The sequence below is a fragment of the Macrotis lagotis genome, chromosome 1 (genome assembly GCF_037893015.1).
Source record: "Macrotis lagotis isolate mMagLag1 chromosome 1, bilby.v1.9.chrom.fasta, whole genome shotgun sequence".
In the NCBI taxonomy this organism is placed as follows: domain Eukaryota; kingdom Metazoa; phylum Chordata; class Mammalia; order Peramelemorphia; family Peramelidae; genus Macrotis; species Macrotis lagotis.
The window spans coordinates 592,231,980-592,257,789 of NC_133658.1; the positions used below are offsets into that span (position 1 = coordinate 592,231,980).

The 25,810-nt window shown below is 37.5% G+C and overlaps 1 non-coding gene and 1 pseudogene across 1 annotated transcript; both read right to left on the reverse strand.

The window, feature by feature from the left end:
- Positions 1–1,278: 1,278 nt before the first annotated feature.
- Positions 1,279–2,536, reverse strand: LOC141521697 (large ribosomal subunit protein uL3 pseudogene; annotated as a pseudogene).
- A 2-nt stretch (positions 2,537–2,538) lies between these two features.
- LOC141510327 (U6 spliceosomal RNA) lies at positions 2,539–2,645 on the reverse strand. Its single transcript, XR_012474826.1, has one exon. It is a non-coding gene; the product is annotated as a U6 spliceosomal RNA (small nuclear RNA).
- Between the last annotated feature and the right edge of the window lie 23,165 nt (positions 2,646–25,810).

The following is a 25,810-nucleotide window of genomic DNA, read 5'->3' on the forward strand; positions in this document are numbered from 1 at the left end:
ATTCCATCAACTCTGTCTCTGGGATGAGTTGCCTTCTTTGTCATAAATCCATCAGAGAATGTCTTTTGAGAATATCAGAGAATATGCTTCAATATCTTTTTCTGCAGTTATTATTACTAGCTGTATTTCCCTCCATTCTATTCCTCCTCACTCCCATTTATTCTGTTTTCTCCTTTTACCCTATCCTTCCTCAGAGGTGTGTTGTATCTGACTACCCTCTCTTACAAACTTCCCTTTCTTCTGTCATCTACTCCCTCCTCCCTTCCCCCTGTCCCCCTTATCCCATCCCTTTTCTCTCATTTTTCTCTAGGGTAAGATTGATTTCTATACCCTTTTAATAATGTTTGTTATTTCTTCTCTGAGTCCTTTCTGATGAGAATGAAGGTTCACTAATTCACCCTCTCCTTCCCCTTTTCCACTCCACTGCAAAAACTTTTTCTTGACTTTTTATGTGAAATATCTTAACTTATTCTACCTCTCCTTTTCCCTTTTCCCAGTACTTTCCTTTATCACCTATCAACTCCATCTTTATTGTTTATTTAACCATTATATTCATCTCCATCCTATGCCTATATATGCTCCTTCTAACTGCACTTATAATTGAAAAGGTTCATATAAGTTATCAGTATCTTCTTCCCATGTAGGAATACACATATTTCAACATCATTAAATTCCTTATAATTAGTCCTTCTTATCCATCCCCCTCTATGCTTCACCTAAGTCCTATATTTGGAGATCAAACTTTCTGTTCAGCTCTGGTTGTTTCAACAGGAAATTGAAAGTCCCCTATTTCATTGAATGTCCATCTTTTTCCCCGAAAGAAGATGCTCAGTTTTGTTGGGTAGTTAATTCTCGGTTGTAATCCAAGCTCTTTTGCCTTTGAAATATCATATTCCAAGTCCTACAAGTTCTTAATGTAGACGCTACTAAATCCTGTGTAATCCTGATTGTACATCCACAGTAGTTGAATTGTTTCTTTCTGGCAATTTGTAACATTTTCTCTTTGACTTAGGAGTTTTGGAATTTGGCTATAATATGCCTGGGAGTTTTTTTTTTGGTGGGGGGGGGGAGAGGATCTCTTTCAGGAGGTGATCAGTAGATTCCCTCAATTTCTATTTTACCCCCTGCTTCTGATCTCAGGGCAATTTTGTTAGACAATGTTTTGAAAAATGAAGTCTGGGCTCTTTTTCTGGTCATGACTTTCAGGTAGCCCAATAATTTTAAAATTATTTCTTTTGGATCTGTTTTCTAGGTCAGTTGTTTTTCTTTTCTTTTTTTTTTTTTGAAAATAATTTGCATTTATTGAGAATCCACCAGCTCCAAGTCGGCTTGGTAACCTTAGGCAGCTTCTTCCTTTGCAACACTGTCCTTTTTGAGTGGTCCCATGAAAGCTTTCTTCTCCTCCACAGTCTGGAAGCGACCATGGCCAAATTTGGAAGTGGTGTCAATAAACTTCAAGTCAATCTTCTCCAGGGCACGGCATTTGGTCTGTACCAGTAGAGACTTTCGCAGGGTGAGGACCCGCATCTTGGTCTCAATGACACAGCCTTTCAGCATGATAAAGTCATTGGTCACTTTGCCATAGTGGACGAAGCCTCCCAGAGAATTGATGCTCTTGTCAGACAGATTGTAGTCAGTGGATGCGTTGTTTTCGATCAGCTTGCCGTCCTTGATCTGATAGCCCTAGCCAATCTTGTAGATCTTCTTGTTGATCTCAGTGCGGTAGTGGTAGCCCTTCTGACCAGCCCGGGCAATAGAGAAGGCCACACAGGCAGGATGCCAGGCTCTAATACATGCCACCTTACGTAGGCCTCAGTGGGTTTTTGGGGGCAGTTTCTTTGTGTGCCAGCGGCTGGTAACACCTTTGTAACCCTTACCCTTGATCACTCCAATGACATCAATCATCTCGTCTTGCCCAAACACAGTGGACACAGGCACCTGCTGCTCCAGTTTCTCACGGGCCCAGTCCAGTTTCTCAGACACATTGCTACCATTTACCTGGATCTCCATCAGGTGAGATTTCTTCTGCCTCAGAGGGAGCAGGTGCATCTGGGTGTGGGCAATGACTTGGATCACCTGGCAGTACTTCTTTCTCCAATTGCTTCTTGCCATCATCATCTTGCCACTTCTTGCAGTACTTGGTGAAGGCCTTCTTCTTGGACTTATGCCAGTTCTTGTAGAATCGCCTCTTACACTCATCACTGATGTGCTCAGCAAAGATGGTTTTGAAACTTTGGAGGCCTCACGGATTCTGCACATAGCCCACGATGCCTACAATGACCATGGGGGGGGTGTCTCCACGATGGTGAACAGCCTCCACCACTTCCTTCTTGTTGACCTTCGAGCCAGGCCTGTCCACCTCTAGGAAGATGTAGGTCATGCTGGCCTTGTAACCCAGAAAGGTGGTTAGGAGGATGGGCTTGGTGGGGTTGTCCTTGGGGAAGCTCTTCACCTTGCCCTGGTGGCAGCTGCTTCTCTTTTGGGGCAGGAAGCCCAGAGACCCATGCCTGGGAGCCGAGAACTTCCTGTGGGACATGGAAAAATATGGAACGCTTCACGAATTTGCGTGTCATCCTTGAGCAGGGGCCATGCTAATCTTCTCTGTATTGTTCCAATTTTAGTATATGTGCTGCTGAAGCGAACACGTCAGTTGTTTTTCTAATGAGATATTTCACATTTTCTTTTAGTTTTTTGTTCTTTTGAGTTTATTTTATAGTTTCTTGATTTCTCACAAAGTCATCAGCTTCTTTTATTTCATTCTACATTTGAAGGAATTATCTTCTTCAGAGAGCTTTTTTATTTCTTTTTCCAACTGGCCAATTCTGCTTTCTAAGGCATTCTTTCCCTTATTTGCCTTTTTTTAGGACTGCTTTTTCCATTTGACCTAAACTAGTTTTTAACATATTATTTTCTTCAGTGTTTTTTTGGTATCTTCTTCACCAAGCTGCTGACTTGTTTTTCATGATTTACTTCTCTTCCCAATTTTTCCTCTACCTCCCTTACTTGCTTTTCAAAGTCTTTTTGGAGCTTCCAAAGCCTGAACCCAATTCCTATTTCTCTTGGAGGCTTTGAATACAGAAGCTTTGACTTAGTCATCTTCTAAATGTGTGTTATGATCCTCCATGGGACCAAAGTAACAGTCTATGGTCAGGCTTTCTTTTTCTGTTATTTGCTCCATTCCTCAGCCTATGACTGATTTACTACACTTTCAAAGCTTTTGGGTTTTTTTGGAATACCCCCCCAATTTCTTCAAGGTCTTATGAGAGACTCTGACCATTCTCCTTCCTGTGCTCTGATCTGCGGAGGACCACAGGCACTCTCCTCTTCCCTGGAGGGTCCCTGCTCCACTATGGTAGTGTCGGGGCCCAGACTGAACCCTGGATCTAAAAATCTGCAAAGCAGCAGAGTCCTGCCCCAGGGATAGCAGAAAGACATTGACAGTTGCTATCATCTCTCCCAACTCCCTTATCATCTGTGGGCTGAGCACTCTGGAAGCTGCTGAGTGGCTCCCTGACCCAGCTGTGGCCTGGTTGTGCTACAGCTCTTTTCAACACCTGATCCTGGTGAAACAGACCTTTCCCAAGGATCTTCCAAGTTGTCTTGGGCTGGAAAATTGTATCACTTGGTTTTTCTGTGGATTCTGTCCCTCTAAATTTTGACTAGAATCATAATTTTATGACTTTTGGAGTTTTGGGGGAACTAGTTTCTGGGAATTCCTGCCCTCTGCCCTGAGGACTTGGATTTCAATCTCAGTGTTTTCACTATCTATCCGTATGACCTTGGGCAAATTTTTTCAGTTTTCTCATCTGTAAAAGAGGGGGTAAGGAAAGGACTGAACTAGATGACCTCTAAAGTCCCTGTAGTCTAGTATTTTATATGAAGAAATTGTTATTTGTGCCTGTCTGAGGGTTTCCTGGGCTGCAAGGGCCCTAATGAAATGTAAATTCTCTATTGTTCAATGTAACTTCATTGTTAATGTAAATTCCTCAAGAAAAGAGCAACCTCAGCTCATTCAGCTTTCTATCTTTCAGAATGCATACCTGACCTCAATCTTGTAGAGAGGGTGGGATCCCCTTTTACCTACTTTCCCCTAGCTCTTCCCTGCATAAAAAGGCACTCTTACCTAGTTCTTTGTTATTCAGCCTGTCCTCAAACAGTTTATTGTCTCTCCAGGAAAAATAATTAATCTGTGAATTTTGCAGGCTTTTGAAATAAAAAGTACTGAACTTTTCTACCTCCAGGGTTAGATTGTTAATGTTTCAATTTTAAAAACTCTCATATTTATGGCAGCACCACCAATTTCCCATCATTACCTTGAAGTTGCCAGTTGAAGTCCTAGTCTCCCTGGCTTGGACAGAAATGATCAGGAAGGAGGCTAAAGGAAGGTAGGAACAGGGAAATGGGTCCCTTTCATCTTAGGTTCCTAAGATATTTATATTTTGATATTTATAGACAAGTCATAGAATCAAAGATCTAGAGTCAGAAGGGAAAGTTTATCTAATTTTATACTTGACCCCTCCTCCCTCCCCATTCACTCCTCAACCACACCCTCAAGATGAGGAAACAGAAGCCTTGAAAAGTGACTTGCTAAGACAACAGAGGTAATAAGTACCATAACTAGGATTCAAATCCAGGTTCATTCTTCTTTCTACTGGAGCTTGATGGTCCCTCCAATGCTGCAGATATAATCTTTCTATTCTTCCCATCCTGTGAAATTTTTATTCACAAATGTAAAGCTTCAAAAGAAGCTATATCTGATATTGTTCTGAAACCTGCATTTGGATCCACTTAAAATTGTGGGGGCATTTAATTTCTCCAAGTCTCACCTTCATCATTTGCAAAATGGAGAAAAAGCTTGCACTTCAATGAAAGTTGAAAAAATATTCTTATGGGTGATTAACACATATAAAGTTTTCCTGTAGAAAAAAAGGGAGGGGACAGTAAAGGGGACCTGAGATAGGGGTGGGACATGGTGAGGAGATTACAGGAAATAGCAGTGGTCAGGTGGCCTGGGTCTCAGCAAAATTAAGCAAAAGATCCACTCTTTTGAGGACAAGCAGTGGATAGAGTTCTGGGTCTGGAGTCAGGAAGACTCATTTTCCTAAATTCAAATCTGGCCTCAGACATTTACCAGCTGTGTGACTCTGGACAAGTTATTTAACCCTGTATTCTTCAGTTTCCTCATCTGTAAAATGATTTGGAGACAGAAATGACAAAAACACTCCAGTATCTTTGCCAGGAAAACCCCAAAAGAGGTCATGAAAAGTCAGCAATAACAAACCTTTGGACAGAGGTGGGGGGCAGGGCGGGGGAGAGGAGGGAAGTCATAGGTAGATTCAAATTTCTTGGGGCATGGGGTGGAAATATTCAGATAAGGACAAAAGTTGAACAGCTTATGAGAGTTTGGATGAGTGGATAGTTGTGTTCTGTATTGCTGGAGGGAATAGCCACAAAAATTCCAGTATCTGCCTCTCAGAGGTAGGGGGCAAAGCCTTTGTAAACCTTAGGGTGTAATAGAAATGGCAACTACCTTGAGAAGATCAGTGTAACACTGCACTGCTCAAAGCCCCCTAAAATGAATAAATCAACTTGTTTTCAGGGCTAGCCTGAGGATAGTGAGATTTAAAGGGCTAGGAGCATATCTCCTAGGCAGGGGTAGTGAGTGTGTGTGTATGTGAGGTGTACCTGTATGTGGTGGGGGTGGAGGGGGAAGGGAACCTTCCTGCTGCCTGGTATTGTTTGAAATGCTTTGAATGGGGACAAAGCCTTTCATTCCACAATTAGAAACAAAAGGTTTAAAAATGCAGATTCTGGGAAAAGTTAGTGCCCTAGAGGGAACACTTCATTCAAGTAATTTATACTTACTGAGAATAAAGATGCCACCAACACCCTGAAACTATTCAGTCCAAGACTGGAGGCAGCTGTTTCACTTGGGAATCTGAGTACATGAGTTCAAATATAAATTCTGCCACTAATTGTGTGACCCCAGGCAAGTCACCTCACCTCACTAGGACATAGCTATCAATCGAAATGTTGGATCTGATGACTTCAAAGCTCCTCTTCATCTCTAAATCTATAATCATATGGGTCCTCCTCCTTTCTTAAATCCTAGCTTAAATCCTTTCTGGTCCTTGGTCTTTCCTAACTACCCCTAACTACTGATGGGTAGATCCTCTTTTAAATTCCTCTAACACCATCATTGCCACTCATTGAAATACAATTATATACTGTCAGCTTTTAGTGTGTGTGTTTTTCCCCAAGCAGGTTGAAAAGGATGATGGAGGGTCAAGTACATACTATTTGCAAGCTCTGGAAATACCAAGAAAGGCCAAAAAATATACCCTACTCTTAAGGAACCCACAGTCTAATAGGGGAAATCAGACACACACAGAATCTATAAAGGATAATTTGGAATTAATATCTGAGGAAAGGCACTAAGATTAAGGAGAACTGGATCAAACCTCTTGAATTAGGTGAGAATTTAGCTGAGACATGAAGGAAAACAAGAAAGTCAGAGGGCAGAGAGACTGAGGGTGAACATTCTAGACTGATAGGACAGTTAGTGGACATGCTTGGAGTTGGAAAATGAAGTTGAGGGAAGACTATCAAAAGGACCAGTGATATTACACTCTATATCAAAGTTCATGAAGTAGAATAAGATGTAAGATGACTAGAAAGGGGGGGGAACTTGAACCAGGTTTCAAATATTGCCTTAGATACGTGTAGCTGTAGGAGTCACTCTCCAGCTAGGCAAGCCTCAGTTCCTTCATATGAAAAGTAGAAGTAATAAAATGGTAGCAGTTATATAACAGTATTATTATTATTATATATATTCATGAATCGGTTATCTTTGTTGTTATAAACCAATCAATCTCTTATAGCTTGGTAATGGGAGCAGTTTTTTCACTCCTGGCTATAATAAAATGAGGGAATCTCATAGCTTCAGGAAAGAAGCAGTTAGAGTAGGAGACATATCCCTAGATGTATATAGTAGGGATTAGAGCTGCATGTGATACAGTCTGGATACTGGTTGGAACTTGTAGAAGAGATAGAATAGGTTCCTCTAGGAATGGAGGGTCAGGTTCAGACACAGAGGATCAACATTAAGCCAAAGTGATAAGAAGCACTGTCATCACCCGGATCCCCTGTCTCATGTCCTCTTGTGTACAGACTTTGGAATAGGAAATGACCTAGCCATAGATCCACTCACAAAGGACAGAAGGCAGCTGGTGTTTCCACAGGGTCACATGGGAGGGGTATAGTAGAATCAGTTCTCATCAGCTTAAGGATAGAGCTAATTGTTAAATTTTTATTTCAGAAATGAACAAATTATAAATCAGGGTTTATTTATGCTTTTGTTGATTGTTCAGATTTAAGAAAGTGATGGGAAAAATATTAGTAATGCAAATTAAGCTTAAATGTATTTCATATATACTTTTTGTTGGTGGGACAATAGTTTTTAAATGTTTACCAACATTCTACTGAACACAGAACTAACATAGAGGGAAAATGCAAAAGAACATCAAACCACCACAAGTGAACCAATGAAAGTCTTTCCTAGCTATATGGTCCATATATTTTCCTGTATTCTCCATAGTACATGTCCATATATACTGATCACTTTTATAGTCATTATTAGTCATATACCAGCACTGATTGTATTACTAATTCAGTCTAAATTCTTTCTGCTCTAAAATCTGGGAATGGAAGAGAATATGGAGATCATCTCTGCTATGCAAGTCCAACTATATTACTCCTCTCAGAACCCAATACTTTAATTTTCCTGACTTCTACAAAGCCTTCCCTGAATACCTCATGACTGCTCTTAGGTTTGAACTGTGTTGCTAGGAAAGATTAGAGATAGGTAGGAGGAAGATGATAGAAATGATACTCTTCCCTTTAAAGCCTCTGGGATATTAGACAATTGGGAATAGATTATTCAGAATTTTTCATAGACTGACCCATGCAATCTCATCAAAAGATGAACACTATAAATTGTAAGAAAGGACAAAATACAAACAATTTATGAAACAAAAAAAATTCTTGTTGATTACAAACATTAAAATTCACAATGGATTCCATAGATCTATTTTTCAATATGAAACTATGAGAATTTCTAAACTCCTAAGTTGAGAACAGACTTGTCATCGGGAGCACAACTTACTCATTTTCTTACTTCAATGGGATACTAATGATGGAAGGCCATAAACCACAACTAAGGCCTCCAAGCTGATCTTCTCCCCTCCTGTCACTAATAATGAAATTCAGAGTTCCAATAGGCCCCATTCCACTACACATGCTATTTAACCGAGGAAATGGAGTCTCCCCTGAAAACCTAACCCCTTTACAATTGGAAAAAGAGCACAATTGAAAGTGTGAACTGAAATTATAGCAAGTCAGAGATTTAAAATAAACTGTTTTTGAGTCACCAAAGTGTGGAAAAGACATCTAAAAATATTCAATGTGAAAAAAAGGTTATTTATTCATTGTCCATCCAGCATAACACAGTCACATATACATTCTGAGGCTGAGAAGAGTCAGTTCTTTATTTTTACTAAGTTTCATTCAACATAGAAGAAATAGCCCCAAAGTAGGTAGAGGTTACATTCTCTGACATTAATCTAAAATGTAACTGACTGTAGGGTGTCATACTGAACATTGGTTTGCTCATCTGTAAAATGAAATGATTGAAGGTCCCTTCCAAGTCTAAAATCTGAAATCACTATTTGCCCTACTTGTCCTTCTTGCCTCTGATTCATTAATCATTTAAAATCTAATCCAACCATAATTCTATTTCTAATTTTGCTAAGTGATAGAAAGTAAAATGTGGTCACAAATGAAAATACATTTAGCTAAGAGATGGCTGTCTTCCATTCTAGTCATAGGATCAAAGGATGGGTTGATTACTTCTGCGATCTGATTTCAGGGTTTGTTCCCCCCAGAATACTTTCCCCATCTGTGAGGATGCCATAAATTCCACTGGAAGATCTCCATTTCTTTAGTTCAATATTTTTATCCTCTTTACAAATTAAATCCCAAGGAGGAGACAGTTCAGATTAGAATTTAGAATGGGAAGAATCTTCTACTATAACTTCCTAATTTTATATTATATCATATACATATATGTGTGTGTGTGTGTGTGTGTGTGTGTGTGTATTGACTTGTCAAACATCATGACACAGATAGCAACTGACTCCACTTTTAACCTGTTGTTGATCATGATTTCAGCGACACACAACACAATGCCTCTCCCAGGATAAAATCATCACTTCTAAACTTACCATTGTGTTGCTAACTCAAGCCTTGGTTGGAAGACAGGGTGCCAAACTCCTCTCAATGCCTTCTTTAGAGAGGGCAGAAACTAGTCTCTAAGCTCATTCCCCTTTGCATCTGCTGACCTTGAGTTTCAACTCCATGGAATGAGATAACCCTGCCTCACCTGTCTCTCCCTCCTTCCCCTTCCCCTACTTCTTTTTATATGTCATCTTCCCCTTCAGACTGTAAACTCCTTAAAGGCAGGGACTATCTTTTTTTAAAACTATATATGTGTACACACACACACACACACACACAAACATATATACATACATCTATACATCTATCATCTATATTTTTATATTACATTAATTTTATAATATATATATATATATATATATATATATATATATATATATATATATAGGCTTAATACATGTAAAATAGATCAAATTGGATTGGAAGTGAGAGGCAGTTTTTGCTCCCAGGTTTTATGACTTTAAATCCAGAGCTCTTTCAATTGCTCCATACTGCCTTGTTTTGTGTATACCTTACTAAGTCATGTATAATCTAAATGTTAAGTAGGTTCATGTCCTTGTTGAAGAGCTAAGCCTTGATAAGAAGAATAGAAAGAACAGAACACTAGTCACTTAAGCAGAAAAGGAGGTTAAGTCATTAGTCAGAGAGGGGACTGCTAAAGGGAGCAGAAATGGGAGACAGCCTGATGACTTCACAATTTTGTTGAGGATTGGCTGCTGCATTATTTCTATTTGCTTGAAAGTGGTATGTCCTTATAAGATACTGTACACAGAATTCAGTTCTTTCTTTTTTTTGAGAATCTTACATTTTAAAGAGGAGAGGAATACTCTGTAGTAAAAAAACAGAAAAACAAAAAACCAACAATTTAGAATTGCAAGGAAAAGTCAGCAGAAGGAGCCAACCATTCAGAATTCAGAAGTGCTTGGAGTTATGGGAGACTGTTCTGAATCATAAAATCTTAAAGTCCAAAGGGGCCACAGACATCCAACCTATAAACAAGAATTCCCTTACCACAATCCCAGAGAGTGATTATTCAAGTTTATTCTTGAAGGCCCTTGACAATGGGGAACACATTGTTTGGCAAAGCAACCCATCCTGTGGGACTCTCAGTCATGTACTTCCATAAATTCACCACATCATACAGGGTACCTTCCTAATTGTTTCTTGAAGTATAAGCTTGAAAAATTTGTTTGAGCAATTAAAAAGTGGAAAATTACCTCATCAAAGTGAGAGATCAGTTGTTAAAAAAAAAGATGGGACTTCAACTGGATCTTGAAGAAGGAATCATTTCTCCCAGTAGGCAAGTTTTTTTCCCTTTGTATCCGAATACTTAGTGGGAACATAGTCAATTCTTTATGACTGATTATTGATTGATTAATTGGTAACTTGAACTAAGTGAGAATATATATATAGTAGCGGTAGGAAATAGTAGAACATTTTGATTGTAGTGGAGAAAAAAGGCATGGAATTAGGAGAAGATGAGATTGATCAGGAGAGGCAAAGCAGTCATGGAGTAGTTTTTAAATATTGTGCTGTTGAGTTTGTACTTTAAGGCACTGGCAGCAGGGAACCTCAAAAGGATTTTGAGCTGGCAGCTGAAATAATCAGAACTGGGGTTAAAGGTGAGTTGCCCTGACAGTATGTGTAGGACAAAGTTGGTGAAGGGAGAACAAAATATACATTCTTCCAATTTTTTTAACTCTTTCCTGACTTTTCAACTTCATTTTTTTGATATTTTAAATACTATTCCCCTCCCAATTACACATATAAAGAAGTTTTAATATTCATTTTTAAAGATTTGAACTCCACCCCTCCCCCAACCTCTTCTCCCTGAGTCTGGTAAGCAGTTTGATAAAGGTTATACATGTGCAATCATGTAAATATTTTATATTAGTCATTTTGTGCAGAAATACTTGAACACAAGAAAGGAAGGGAGGAAGAAAGAAAGGAAGGAAAGAAAGAAAAAAGTGAAAAGAAGGAAGAAGGAAGAAGAGAGAGAGAAAGTGAAAAATAGTTTGCTTCAGTCTGTTTTCAGACAATATCACTTCTTTCTCTGGAGGTGGATAGCATTTTTTCATCAAGTCCTTTGGGATTGCAATGGATCATTTATTGCATTGCTGAGAATATCCAAGTCATTCACAGTTATTCATAGTACAATGCTGTAATTCCCATGTACAGTGTTTTCCCTGGTTCTTTTCACTCCACTTTATATCAGTTAGTTCATTTATATCTTTCCTTGTTTTTCTGAAATCATCCTGCTTGTCATTTCTTATAGCACAATAATGTTCCATTACAATTATATATGACAACTTATCTAGCCATTCCCCAATTGATGAGCATCTCCTCAATTTTCAATTCTTAGCTACCACAAAAAGAACTGCTATAAATATTTTTGTTCAAATAGGTCCTATCTCTTCCCCCCTTTTAAAAATATCTCTTTGGCCTATAGATCAGGCAGTGCTAGATGAATGCACAATTTTATAACTTTTGGGGAATAGTTTCAAATTGCTTTCCAGACTGATTGAATCAGTTCACAACTCTTCCAACAGTATAATTAACGTCCCACAAAATTCATTATTTAGGATTTCTCAAATTACACTGTCCAAGAAATAGTTGCTACTTTGGTTTAGAAACTTTTCAAACTGGATTATTCTAAGCCATATTTGGAATAAGTGGGAAAAGGTCTGATGCCTTTGCAACATTATCTCCATTCCAATCAAGTTGGTCTTTTCACTGTTTTCCTACCACTGTCAGATTCATTCTCACCAATGTAGTTCTGTTCATTACCATCAATCAATAAATCAATTGATAATCACTCATTAAGAACTTACTATGTTCCCATTCACTAAGCAATGGGGATAAAAAAGAAAATTACAAATAGATTCCATCTTTCTCTAACACAAAGATTGGGATACATTTGGTATTTTATAAAGCTTGGAATAAGAAGCTTTGTCTTTAGAGACCTGGAGAAAATCAGCATAACTAAAGAGTCCCAATTCAAATCAGCAAAAACTTATTAAAGTGCCTGCAAGCCTACATTTCATTGTAGATAGAGAACTTAAGAGTAAGGAAAATCAAATTTAGCCTCTAAGATATAGTAGCTGAGTGACCATTGATGAGTCATAAACCCTCTCTGCACCCCTAGACAGCTCTCCAAGATTAGAAGTTATAAATAGACAATCTGCATCTGTTTGCATGTGTAGATGAGATCGCAAATCTGTACCTCTGTACTCACTCCATTACCCCATAAAAGTATAAGGTACAGCACTAGGGGTCCTAGAGATTCAAAAATTTATTTCCTGTCCTTGTAGAAAATAAATTGTATTGGGGGAGATTTAGCATTTTCGCAAATAAGTGTACAGAATTTGAGGAGGGAGAAAGGGTTAGCAGGCAGTCTATAGCAAATGGCACTTGATTTGAGGTAAGGATTCATAGAGACAAAGATGATGAGGTACCTTCCATGCAGTCATAATAGTGATGATGGCAATGTTATCAGGTTTTGTCTATGCCCAGATCATTTAAGTTGGAGGGCCTTGCTTCCGGGAGAAGACATTTCTATTCTCCTACCTTGTGGGTGGGAGTAATAGACATATAACCAGAATAGGTTGCACCTTTAAAACCCCCAGACAGGATAGTTTCACTCTCCTTCTGGCATCATAGGGTGGTGGTGGTGGTGATGAAGATCCAGTTTACCCACAGTTTGTTTCCCATGCACCATTCTGAAGAGAAAGGGCTACTTTCTGCCCTTCACCTTTTAAGCACTGTGGTCCTTAGAAATGAACTGAAGATTTTTTATTTGTCCTTTTCAGTTCAAAGTATAGAAGTAGAGTCCCCACTCCCAGAACTTTAGGCTCAATCTTAATGGCCAGTTCCACAAGGAAACCTTGAGAAACCATGGTGCTTGGGACTCAGACCTAAGGGGATCTTTGGTCTTGGAATTTGGTAGGACTATAAGCTATATAGAAAATGAATTAAATTGTCAACCTAATCCTTTCCCCTCTTTTCTAAAACCTGAGGTGGTGTAAGAGGGTTTTGTACTCAATTAGTATATTCCTATTCTTATTATAGCTTTGAAGTAAATATTCCTTTGTGAAAGTTAATCTGACTGCTTAGTGATTAAGTGGAAATGGGGTTCAGAGGATGTCTAGAATTGAGTGAACTCAATCAGTGTGTACTGTAGGTAATGGGAGAGAGATAAAATATAGCCCCCATCTCCTCCCACCCCACCCTTATTAAGGTCACAGGAGAACTCTGAGGAAAGGGTGACATGTATTAAACTGGGTATTCAGGCAGAGACAAGGTAGGGACTATTGCAGTATTAGTAATTCTTTTATGCAAAAGGTTTATAAAGTACTTTCCTCACAAAGTTTCAAATCTGAAATGTGTTAAGACTGATATATATATATATATATATATATATATATATACATATATACATACATACACACATATACATAGATAGATAGATAGATAGATAGATAGATAGTACAGGGATACCTATCCATGTACCTCAAAGAGCAGCTGTAAAGCAGAATGTCCAAATGTTTACATTGCATCTCTTTTCTCCACATGAAACTAGCCCCGGTCATAAAGGGCAAAAGACACACACTTATAAATAACAGTGTCAAACAAAGACTAAGTTTCCCATCTGAATTCATGGCCATCGATGAATTTGAAGACTGCTGTTATAAGAAAGCAGGTGGCTTATGATCCCTGGGGAAGCAGTATCAGCTACTCTAAATAGACCAAGATCCAGCACTGTGACTATCTAAATATACTGTGGCAGACATGAGGGGCAGCCTTGGTCAGTTTTAAATATAGTATGTTTGTATATGCAGCCTGCTCAGTAATATTAACTTTTCCTTGGCTCAGAGGGCTCAAATGAGATTTCGATAGGGACAGGTTTTCCATTTTCCATTTCAGTTTTCAGATTTTTTGATATTTGCTCACAGACTCAAATAAACAAATGCTATTTTTAGTGATAAACTACCTGGAACTAGCGGAAATTATATGTGTTATTGGGGAATACCCCCTCCCCCCCCCAGAAACAAAGAATTGTGTAATGACTAAAGTGATGGATCTGGGGCAGAAAAACCTGGGTTCAAGTCCTGTTTCTCTGATTTAATTAGATGTGTGACAATGGACAAGTCACCTAACCTTTGTTAGGATCTCTATCAATAGAGGGGTTTCCACGTCTAATCAATAACAGCTCCTTCCATATTACTATACCAATGCCTCTTATACTATTAGCAATTGAAATTTGAACGTAAATTGGTCTTGGACTTCCTTTTCATGTCAAACATCTTGTCATTTGTTACTTTCAGAAATCCTTATGGTCACTGGGTTTTTCCATAAAACTTATGATAATGTCATTGTTGGCTCGCCTTGACTATGCTCTCTGGGGTTGACTGCTGTTAGTGCCTATTGGCAGCAATCCTACAATCAACAAAACAATGAGAAAAACAGAAAAATCTATTCAAATTTGGCCTAGGGAATAGACTTAGTCTATTAGAAGATTTCATTCTTTTAAAGAATTTTTGGGTCTTCATTTTTATCTTTTCCTATAGGAGTCTCCTTAATTTTTTTTTTTTTTTTGGCAAGGCAATGGAGGTAAGTGACTTGCCCAAAGTCTCATAGCTAGGTAATTGATTTGAATTCAGGTCCTTTTGACTATCCACTATGCCACCTAGCTGCCCCTCTCTTTTAGTCTTACATCTTTTTTCCATTACTTTGATGCTGTGGCAGAGGTGAGGTCTCATTGGTTAGGGTCTTCCACAGTTGTAAATTGCAATTTCATCCTTGCCTTATTATCTTGTGAGACTTTTAACTTTATCTTTCTCCTAGTGCTTAAGTATTTCATGGATACCAGGAGTGCATTTGGGTAATCCATTTATGAAGGGAATTTTTTATAACACCCACTATATTAAATACCCACTGTATGAAACATTTTGCAAATATTATCTCATTTGTAACTCAAAGCACATTTGAAAATTTGTAAAATGCTATGCAATATGTTATTATCATTACTCTGGGTTGCACACAAGTTCATCTTTTCTTTTTCCAAACTTTGAATTAATAATCTAATTAATTGTATTGAATTGAACTAATAATCTAATTAATTGAATTAAAACACAGTTTAAAAGATATGCATTTTCCTTTTAGTTTGTTGGTTCATGTGTCTGTCCAAATTGACTAACAACTGTTTGAGAATTGGGGCATATATAAAATCCTGAACTGAAAATAAAGTGCAGGTCTGGGCTTTTGTCAAGTATTTGATAAATACTTGATGAACCATATGAAAAAAGAATGATTAATTTTTTTTTTAGGTTTTTGCAAGGCAAATAGGGTTAAGTGGCTTGCCCAAGGCCACACAGCTAGGTAATTATTAAGTGTCTGAGACCAGATTTGAACCCAGGTACTCCTGACTCCGGGGCTGGTGCTTTATCCACTGTGCCACCTAGCTGCCCCAAGAATGATTAATTTAATAATAATAATTAATATGCTTTATTAAGTACTTACTGTAAACCTTAAAATTTAGGATTAAAATAGAATGACAAAAAATATAGGTTAGACATGAAGTTTTATTCTCTTAGATTTACTGTAAACTCAGAGGCAGAGGCCATTATGGTAATAACCATACTGAACAGAGAGAGAGTGGGAGTATTTATACATAAAAAATTACAAGGAGATCATTAAAACTTCTAATGGATAGGAAATCAGGTTATACCTTTGGTCACAAATATGTCATCTTTACATTGCAAAGAGAAGATGGCTATCTATCTTGTACTTGATTTAATTTTTTTTTTTTGCAGGGCAATGGGGTTAAGTGACTTGCCCAAGATCACACAGCTAGGTAATTATTAAGTGTTTGAGGTCAAATTTGAACTCAGGTCATCCTGACTCTATCCAGTGAACCACCTAGCTGCCCCCTGAATAAGTTAGATATTTTTGGTATTTTATTGTTTGCAAGGCAATGGAGTTAAGTGGCTTGTCTGAGGTCATACAATTAGGTAATTATTAAGTATCTGAGGTCAAATTTGAACTCAGGTTCTCCTGACTCCAAGGGCCAGTGCTCTATAGACTGTGTCACCTAGCTGCCCCCTTGATTTAATTTTTAACAAATACTAGAAACCTATGTGGTTTTCACAAAGATAATAAGCCAGGTTTCACAAATTCTAATCACCTATCTTCCTGTGGTTATTAGAACAATTAACAAAAGGAGAAATTCTAAACTAACAATCTTTAGTTACAGATTGAGAATTTAGATATTGATAGCATAACTGTAAAAATGATTAACTTTGACACTACTGTGTTCCAGAAACTATACTAAGTACTTGGGATACAAATAAGAAAAATATAGTACCTGCCTTCAAGGAGTTTACAATCTAATAGCAAAAAAAGCATCAGCATCAGCAGCAACAACACTACAACTTAGCATTTCTAGAATTCTTTAAGGCTTACAAATGCACATCATAAATCTTTTCTCAATTATCCTCACTTGAGCCCCAAGTATGGGTGGTATTTTTTTTTCCATTTTACAGATGAAGAAAGTAAGAAAAAATTAAATGACTTGAACAGGGTTACAAAGTTAGGAAGTGTTTGAGGTCAGATTATAAACTCAGGTGTTCTTGGCTCCTGCTCTAATTCTCTATTCACTTGAACATTTAGTCACTTCTTTGTGAATGAATATGTAGACTTGGATTTAAGAGATTTTTGAAAACTGTGCAAAATTCTGCCTTTTCAGAACTAACTTTAGAAGTTGTTGAGAGAATATAGAAAAGTAATATTTAAGGGTATTATCAAATATTCCCAGTTACTTTAAGTCATTCTGGGTGCTCCCTGATCTGTCCAAGCAATCCTTTCAATGATTTAGAAGAAGCTCAAAATTCACCCTTAAGACATATTCGATTAGATGGAATCTAGCCTTCCACTTTTCACCACTGCTCTCTTCTCTTATCTAACATGGATGACATGGTCTTGAAGAAGTTGGCTGCCATCTTAACTCATAATGCAATCTCCCTTACAAATACACTACTAGAACTTTAGCTAGTTCTTCTCCACTCTGCTCCATACACTTGCTAAAGCCATCACACATCAGTCACTCCTCAAGTGCTCTACTACTGAATTCTCCAAGGATCCAATTCATTCTTTCTAGGAATGTTGTTTTTCAGGACATATTAGCACAAGCATCCTCTTAATTCAGTTTCTAACTATCTAAAGTCAGCTAGGTGGTAGAGTATGAGACTTGGAGTCAAGAAGACCTAAGTTCATCATCATCCTGCTTCAGATACTTTCTGAAGTGTGACCTCTCGAGTTCAATTTCTTTATCTGTAAAATAAGTATCATAATAGTACTTTACAGGAACTGTTGGGAGGATCAAATGGAATAGTAAATGTAAAGGGATTTGTAAACCTTAATGCAGTTTAGTTACAACTGCCATTATTATTATTATTATTATTATTATTATTATTATTATTATTATTATTGTTCATTCACTGAAACAAATACCCCCAGTGAAGCTCTGTCTCAACACTCTTGCTAGAGCTGTTCATAAGCGCTTTTGTTCCTTTCTTTCCTCTCCTTCTCAACTATGGAGGGGCATCACTCCTTTTGGCTGCACAGCATGGACTACTCATCAAGAGTAGGCATCTGATGAGTTACCCCATAAAGCCCGATCTTAGAAAAATTTGGAGTATTTTATAATAATAACAACAATAATAACTAGTATTTCTGCAATGATTCAAATTTACAAAACTCTATTTCATTTTATCCTAACAACTACCCTGATAGGGAAGTGATATTATCCCCATTTTACAGATGAGGAAACCGAGGAAGACAAAGGTTAAGTGATTCTATAACAGGTTTTTTTTTTTTTTTAGTTTTTTGCAGGGCAATGGGGTTAAGTGGTTTGCCCAAGGCCACACAGCTAGGTAATGATTAAATGTCTGAGGCTGGATTTGAACTCAGGTACTCCGGACTACAAGGCCAGTGCTCTATCCATTGTGCCACCTAGCCACCCCGTAACTCAGGTTTTGCTAAGTAAAAATTTGAAGTCAGATCTTCCTGACCCCAAATCTAAGTCTTTCTAACCACCTAGCTGTTTATCTAATTTTAGACTGGTGGCAGACCAGAAAGGGAGATATTTTTGGTGTTTCCCCAAAACTCTTGAATTACTTCAAATAGATTTCTATGACCACCCATTCATAAGGCCCAGCCTGGGTGGCCAGATGTCCTATTCTTTATATTTTCACACACCCCTATATGGCTTCTGCTGCTATTGCTCTTTGTACTTTTTTGCAGCTATAATTATGACCATGACCAGATCACATTTATAATAGCACTTTTGGATGTTCACTCACTGATATGCATACTGCAAGCATTTGCTTCTTTTTACAGATGAGGAAACTGAGACCCAGGGGGGTCAACAGCTACTCATAGTCACACATCTTTTATGTTCAGCCCTAGAATAGGAAAACAGGTCTCCTGACTAAAATCATTTAAATATTATTAATATCATTATTATTGTCATCCCTTATGTATTTAGAACTTTCAAAGTATTTTTAACTTGTTTTCACTTAATTTTTGCAATGATTCTATGTGCTTATAAATATATTTGCATATATGCACACACAAACAATCCCATAAATAGAACCTGGGTAACCCCTACATCTCCCTTAAGTGCCCATCACTATGAAGAGGGCTGTCCTATTTTGCACTTATTCATTTCCTTATGACTCCTTTTTCTAACTGTCCATTTCCCAACTCCTTGTGGATCTTTGTGGGGGGGGGGAAGGGGGGCATTTTTCTAGCACCAACATTTGCACCCCCCTATCTAAGCAAGCCTGCCCTCAGACTTCATCTTTCAGAAGAGAGATTCATGCAGGGATTTCTAGAGCCTCCTTTCCTGGCTGATTAGTTAATGGAGCAGGGAGATCACTAGAGCAGAAGTAAAAAACTCTTTGGTCCTGCTTTCTAATCTTAGAAATCAAGAATTTGGCATGCTCAATGAACATAGAAGGTGCCTTCCCTACTCCCTTCTCCTCCCAAATTGTCTGAGGGAGAATTAATCCATCTCCTGTAGCTCCTTCAGGAGGGGTCTGCAGCTGCTTCCTTTCTTCTTCCATATTGAATGTGTTCCACAGCTCATTCCTTATAGCTTCTCTCTCAGCAGGAGAAATTGCTACAGTTTCATGGGCATAAATATTTAACGTGGACTTAGCAGCCAGAACGAGCTCTTTTATTGTGCCTCAGGTCCCTCCAAGAGACTGAGCGATCACTTTGTTCACTCTTTCATTTGCTACTTTGATAGACCTGTGATCTTGGTATTGTGGGTAATCCCTCCATGACTAGAGCAAAATCACAAAATGTTAAAGGAGGAATGTATTCCAAAGGTCATGCAGTTCAACCTGTCCCTGAAAAAGATATCTCACAGTCATCAAGGTCATGTATTCTCTTCTAGAAGCCTTCCAGTGAGGGAGACCTCACTCCTTCCCCAAGTAGCCCAATTCCACTTTGAGACTGTTCTAATTTTTAGGAAATTTTTCCTTATAGGAAAATTTGCCCTTTTAAATCTTTTACTTATTGATCTTTATTCTGCCCTCTGGGGGCCAAGCCGAGCAAGTCTATTATTTGGCTATCTTACAAATACTTTAGCACAGCTCCTATGTCTCATCCAATTCTTCTCTTCTCCATCCTAAACATCCAAAGTCACTTCAGTATCTTCATATAGCATAAATTTGAGGTCCTTCATCATTCAGATGATCTCATTCCATATATTATCCAGTTTATCAAAGTCTTTCCTAAAATGTTGCATCCAGAAGCAAATATAATGTGATTTTTATAAGAGCATAGGATAGTAGGGTGAGCATTTCTTCTTTCTTGGAAGATATTTCTTACTTAATATAGATTAAAATAATATTAACTTTCTTGGCTATCATATGTAGATTCATATTGAATTTATATTCCCATAAAATCTGTAGATTTTTTCCATATAAGAAGTTGCTTAAAAATACCTCCTCAATTTTATACTTGTGGAGATGATTTTTTTGAACAGAATTTTAAGACTTTATTTTTATAAAATTTCTTCTGATTGCATTTGACCCCTTCTTCAACAGAAAAAAAAAGTACTACCTTAATCCTTTTCAGTGTTGATATCAAGGTCCATGTGCTAGCTTTCTTTCCTAGCTTTGTGTCATCTACATGTTTGATGAGCATGACTTCTATGCCTTTAGCTAGTTAGCTGAGAAGTGACAAACAGCTCAGGACTCTCTGGAGTTCTCCATTGGAGATATCTCCTTCCATGAGCATAAATCATTAATGATGACTCTCTGGGGCTAACCTTTTGACCATTTCAGAATCTGCATGTCTGCCCCACATCTCTCAGACTTTAAGAATAGCATAGAATATTTTATCAAGTGCTTTGCTAAAATTCAGGAAAACTACAATCTATAACCTTTTCCTCATTTAGTCTAGTAACCCTGAACTTGTTAAAAATGTGTGTCATATTCTGGACGATAGGCATTTTTCATACATTTGATTTTACTTGTATGAATTGTTAAATTGTTTTTAAGTGGTCATGTATCTGATTAACGTATCCCTGTAGCATTCTCTGATTGTTGTATTCAACACGACATCTGTGAAACTAATCTGTAGTATCTGACTATTATATATGAAATCTATTTCCTATTTGAGCTCTGTCCAGAGTATTTTCCATGAAGGTGATGAATGCCTTTGGCAAGCATATGTCTTCCTGCTGTATACCTTTCCTACTATTGATAATCAAAAGTACCTTTAATAAAACTATTTCTACTGTTACATATAAGAGATTTCTTCTTAACAGCTTCTTTGAATAGGTTGTATTTGAGATGCTATAAATGTACACCAGATTTTTTTTATTTGTTTCTTTTCTTTTAATTTTTTTTGGTTTTTGTTGTTGGTTTTTTTTTTTTTTAGGATTTTGCAAGGCAAATGGGCTTAAGTGGCTTGCCCAAGGCCACACAGCTAGGTAATTATTGTCTGAGACCGGATTTGAACCCAGGTACTCCTGACTCCAGGGCCAGTGCTTTATCCACTGTGCCACCTAGCTGCCCCTTTTCTTTTAATTTTACTTTGATTTTTACTTTTGCTCTAACTCATTGAAAGTCTGAAAATATGACTTCTAATGCCAAAATGACTCCTTATCCAGACATATGTAGTCTGTTGAGATATAGCCCAAATTAATTTCTTTTTTCTGATGTTGTTCAGTACTTGTGTTTTGAGGAAATTGAGGGTATTAGGAAAGCAAGTGGTTTCATCTTTCACTCACCACAACTTAGTAATATTCAGCATTATTTTTTAATAAAGTAGTCTTGATTAATAGGTGTAATACTTATTTGTAACCTCAATCGATTTCTTTTACCTCTTTCTATTTATCAACTTTATGTTTCATTTTCCTCTTCTATGTCCATCTTTATGCTAAAACTACCAGATTATCAATGTCTACATTTAATATTATTAATATTATTGATGATTTATACAATCTTTCCAAATTCACTGTAGAATTTGTTGGTATATAAGTTTCAGTCATCTTCAGAATGCTTTTTTTGGTTTATCCTTATCTTGGATACTATAAGATGATCAAATAGTCCTTGAAACTATGTTTCTATTTTTCTTTGGGATGAGTGAAACCAACTCCTTTATTTGTTTCTCCAAACTGAATCTATTGATCAAGCAAAAAGAATTATTAAATGCTAGGCTCTGTACTACACAAAAGATACAAGTATGAAGAATAAAATAATCCTTATTCCCAAGGAGTTTGCATTCTAATGAGTTTTTAATCTACTTTAGAGCATCTTATCTGAGTCTTCTTGTTTCATTTCTAGGAAAGATTCCATTATGTCTCTTCTTAGAGAATGTCATCTTCTTTCATCATTGGAATAAATCTCACATTTATTGCAATAAAAGTTAAATGAATGCTTTAAGAAGTAACCTTCTGCCTCTTTTATGCTACCCTGCCTCTGTCACCAAAGAAATAAAAAAGAGGTTCATAGGAATAAGGGAAATGTATTTTTCTTTGTTTCATGGAGGCAACTCAATAGTTGGTAGAGTGTTGGTACTCAAACTTGAGTACCTCAACTAAGGTACTCAAATTGTACCTTAGATATTAGTGAGACACTGGGCAAATCACTGAATTCCTTTGCTTCAGTTGTCTAATTTGTAAAATGAGAATAAAATGATGACATCTACTTTTTGGTAAGTATGAGATTATTTACGTGTATAAAAACATATCCATAGATGATTAAAGAGATTGCCCAGTGGTTAGAGTATTGGGTCTGGATTCAGGAAAACCTGAGTTAAAATTCAACCTCAGACCCTTACTAATTGTGTGACTCTTGCTGAGTCACTTAACCTCTGTTTTCCTTAGTTCATTGGAAAAGGGAATGGAAAACCACTCCAGTATCTTTTCCAAGAAAACCACATAAATTATATGATCCATGGTATTACAAAGTATCAGACACAACTGAATGGATGAACAATAGCAAAACACATATATCTGAGTGTTCATGTGTATGTATATGTATATATATACATAGATATACATGTTTAAATACATATTTATTCATATATTTGTAAACAGTGATGCATCACAATAAAATATATATGTGGCAAAACTTTGTGTGCCCTAGTTATTAATATTAAATGTTCTTAAATTTTCATTGAAAGTCATGACCAAACAATTCCATTAGTTATAAGTCAAACTATTTATGAAGGATTTCTTTGTGCTTAGACTTGTCCTGAGGCAATAGGCAATCTAACAGTGATATATTAAACGATTTTCTAGAATGGTAAAGAACTGCCAGAGCTTGAACATCATTGGCATCCCTTTAGGATGCCCCTTTAGGATACTCACCTGTATCCATGCCAGAAGAAAGCCTGGATAACACAATGAAAAGAGCACCGGTTTTCAAGCAAGTTGGTTCTGCCTCTGTCCTGTGAGACCTTGAAGAAGTCACTTAACCTTCTTGGGGGGAGCTAGATGATCTTGGAGGTTCCTTCCAGCTCCAGACCTATGATCCCATGATTTTTATGGAGCAGAGTTCCTAGGTGAGGTCTTTAACACTTGGAAAAATGCTGTTTTGCAATGTCTCTCTCTGAGTCCAGATCACCTGCTGAGGCCCTGCCTTTCCAGTTCTCTTAGACTTAGTTATATATGACAAACCATCTGAGTGGAAGTCCATTCATTCAACCTGAGGCTAATATGTTCATCCTGTGGTAGGCATTTTGAGGGATATACAATTGTAAAATACAGTCCTTGTAATCCAGGAGCATCAATCTGATGGCAGTGGCAGCAATATACACTATTAGGTACCTTGGAAAACACACAGCCTTATCCTATGATTTTTTTATAGGGGGAGGCCTAGAGAGAGGTGATAAGCTTCCTTGGATAAGTAACTAGTAACCATCAACTACTAGGAAACTAACCAAGAAGGCAGCTAGATGACCCAATGAGTGTTGGACCTACAGTTAAGACTAATCCAGATTTGACTTTGGAACATTATTATCTGTGTGACCATTATCAAGTCACTTAAGTGTTAAGTGAGGTAATTTGTAATAAACTGGAAATTTGAGAGCTGGAAGAGAAATTTGTAGACCACCTAGTTCAATCCTCTACAATCCTTCACAAGACATATAAAAACCAAGCAAGCCTTGAGGTAGATGGAGAAAGGGTGGGCTCATATTTCTGCACATTAAACTTGTTACCTAGGTGACCTCTAAACAATGGAGGACAGATAGAAATAAAAGAGGATTTGTGTGATGTCTTAACAGAGGAGAATATTATGTGAGAAACACTCTTAGAAAGGATTACTGAGTCAGTGGAGGGAAGGGATAGAGATGGAAAAATTCACAGCCATTATTTTGAGGCACAAACCCCAGAATTCCATTATTCTGTGCATAGCACCAACCTCCTGGGCAGCCTGGGCAACAAGTCCAGAGCAATCACTATCAGAAAAAGAACAATACTAAGCCACCTCTTCTCTCATACATCTTCCAGATGGCTCTCCCCTTCAGCATAACTGTTCAAAATAACCTCCCTCCAGGAAAGGCAGTTAACAGGCTCCATCCACTAATTGCCTTTTTGGAGTCAAATAAAACCAAGCAGGTTGCGTCAATGAGCTGCATGAAAACAGCAGCCAACACCTGTTGCCCTGGACCTGTGTGGTACCCATCATTGTTGGAATTTGACACAGCATTCAGAGCTAGCATCCTGAGGCATTTCTTGCAAAGTCAGCATTATTCTTTAGTGAGGCAACTAATATGCTTGATCTTTGCATTTTATCTTTCAGCTTTACCAGCATGAATCATCAAGTAATTTTGGTCCACTGGAAAGAGAATTGGACTTGACATCAAACGCCTCATTCTAGATCTGACTCTGAGACCCAGCTGTGGAAACCAGGGCAATTCAGAACCTGAGCTTCTTATCTTCAAAATAAGGATTATAAGAGGAAGGGTGATATAGTGGAAAGAGTACTGGACTGAAAATTGGGAAAACTGTAGTTTTGCTACTGATTAATTTGGTGATGTTGGTCATATCACATTACTGGATATCATCTGTAAAATAGGAAGGTATGACTAAATTATAATTATGTATGCATATAAATGTGTTTGTTTTGGGGGGGCTGATAGGTTTAAGTGACTTACTCAAGGTCACATAGCTAGAATCAAGTGTCTGAGGTTAGATATGAACTCAAGTCCTCCTTATTCCAGAGCTGGTATGCTATCCACTGCCCCATATAGCTTCCCCCTGCAATTAAATGATATTTGAGATTCCATACATATCTGGCATTCAATGAGTTTCCTGACTGTTTGCACTGCCTGCTAAGATCTTAGCTGATTACTGGAATCTTAGGTAAAAAATTCTTGAAAGTTGATCCTTTTTAGAGGCATTTGTTCTTTAAAAGAGTTCTCTTGAAAATGGAAATGCCTTCAAAACTCAAAAGAAAGAAGCTAGAATGATGGAAGAATGGGTGTTGGAGCTGATAAATATTTTGTAACTTTCTCAAAATAGAAAAATGTAGATGCTACCTATTCTGACTTTGGATAAAGTCTGAACTGCCTCACTGCTGCCAATTTCCACATTTTTAAGTTCTCATGGAAGAGGTGTTAGAATTATTCTCTGCATCATCAAGTGAAAAACTAAAATAAAGGGTGAAAGTCACAGGGTAGAAATTTTAAGTATTGATATTAACTAATATTTAAAACTTTTTTGTAATTTACAAAAATCAAAGTTTTAAATTAAAAAAATTTAAATAAAAAGTGTCCTAACTGTGGTAGAGCACAGTAGTAGTGGTAGTAGCTTCTCCTTTCCTTCCCCCCACCCAGAGAAAACTAGGTGGCATAGTATATAGGTGCTATACTTAGAATCATCAAGACCTCAAGCACTAACTATGTTTCCCTAGGCAAATCACTTAACCTCAGTCTGCCCTATTTTCTCCTCTGTAAAAATGGAGATAATATCATCTATTTCTCAGAATTGTTC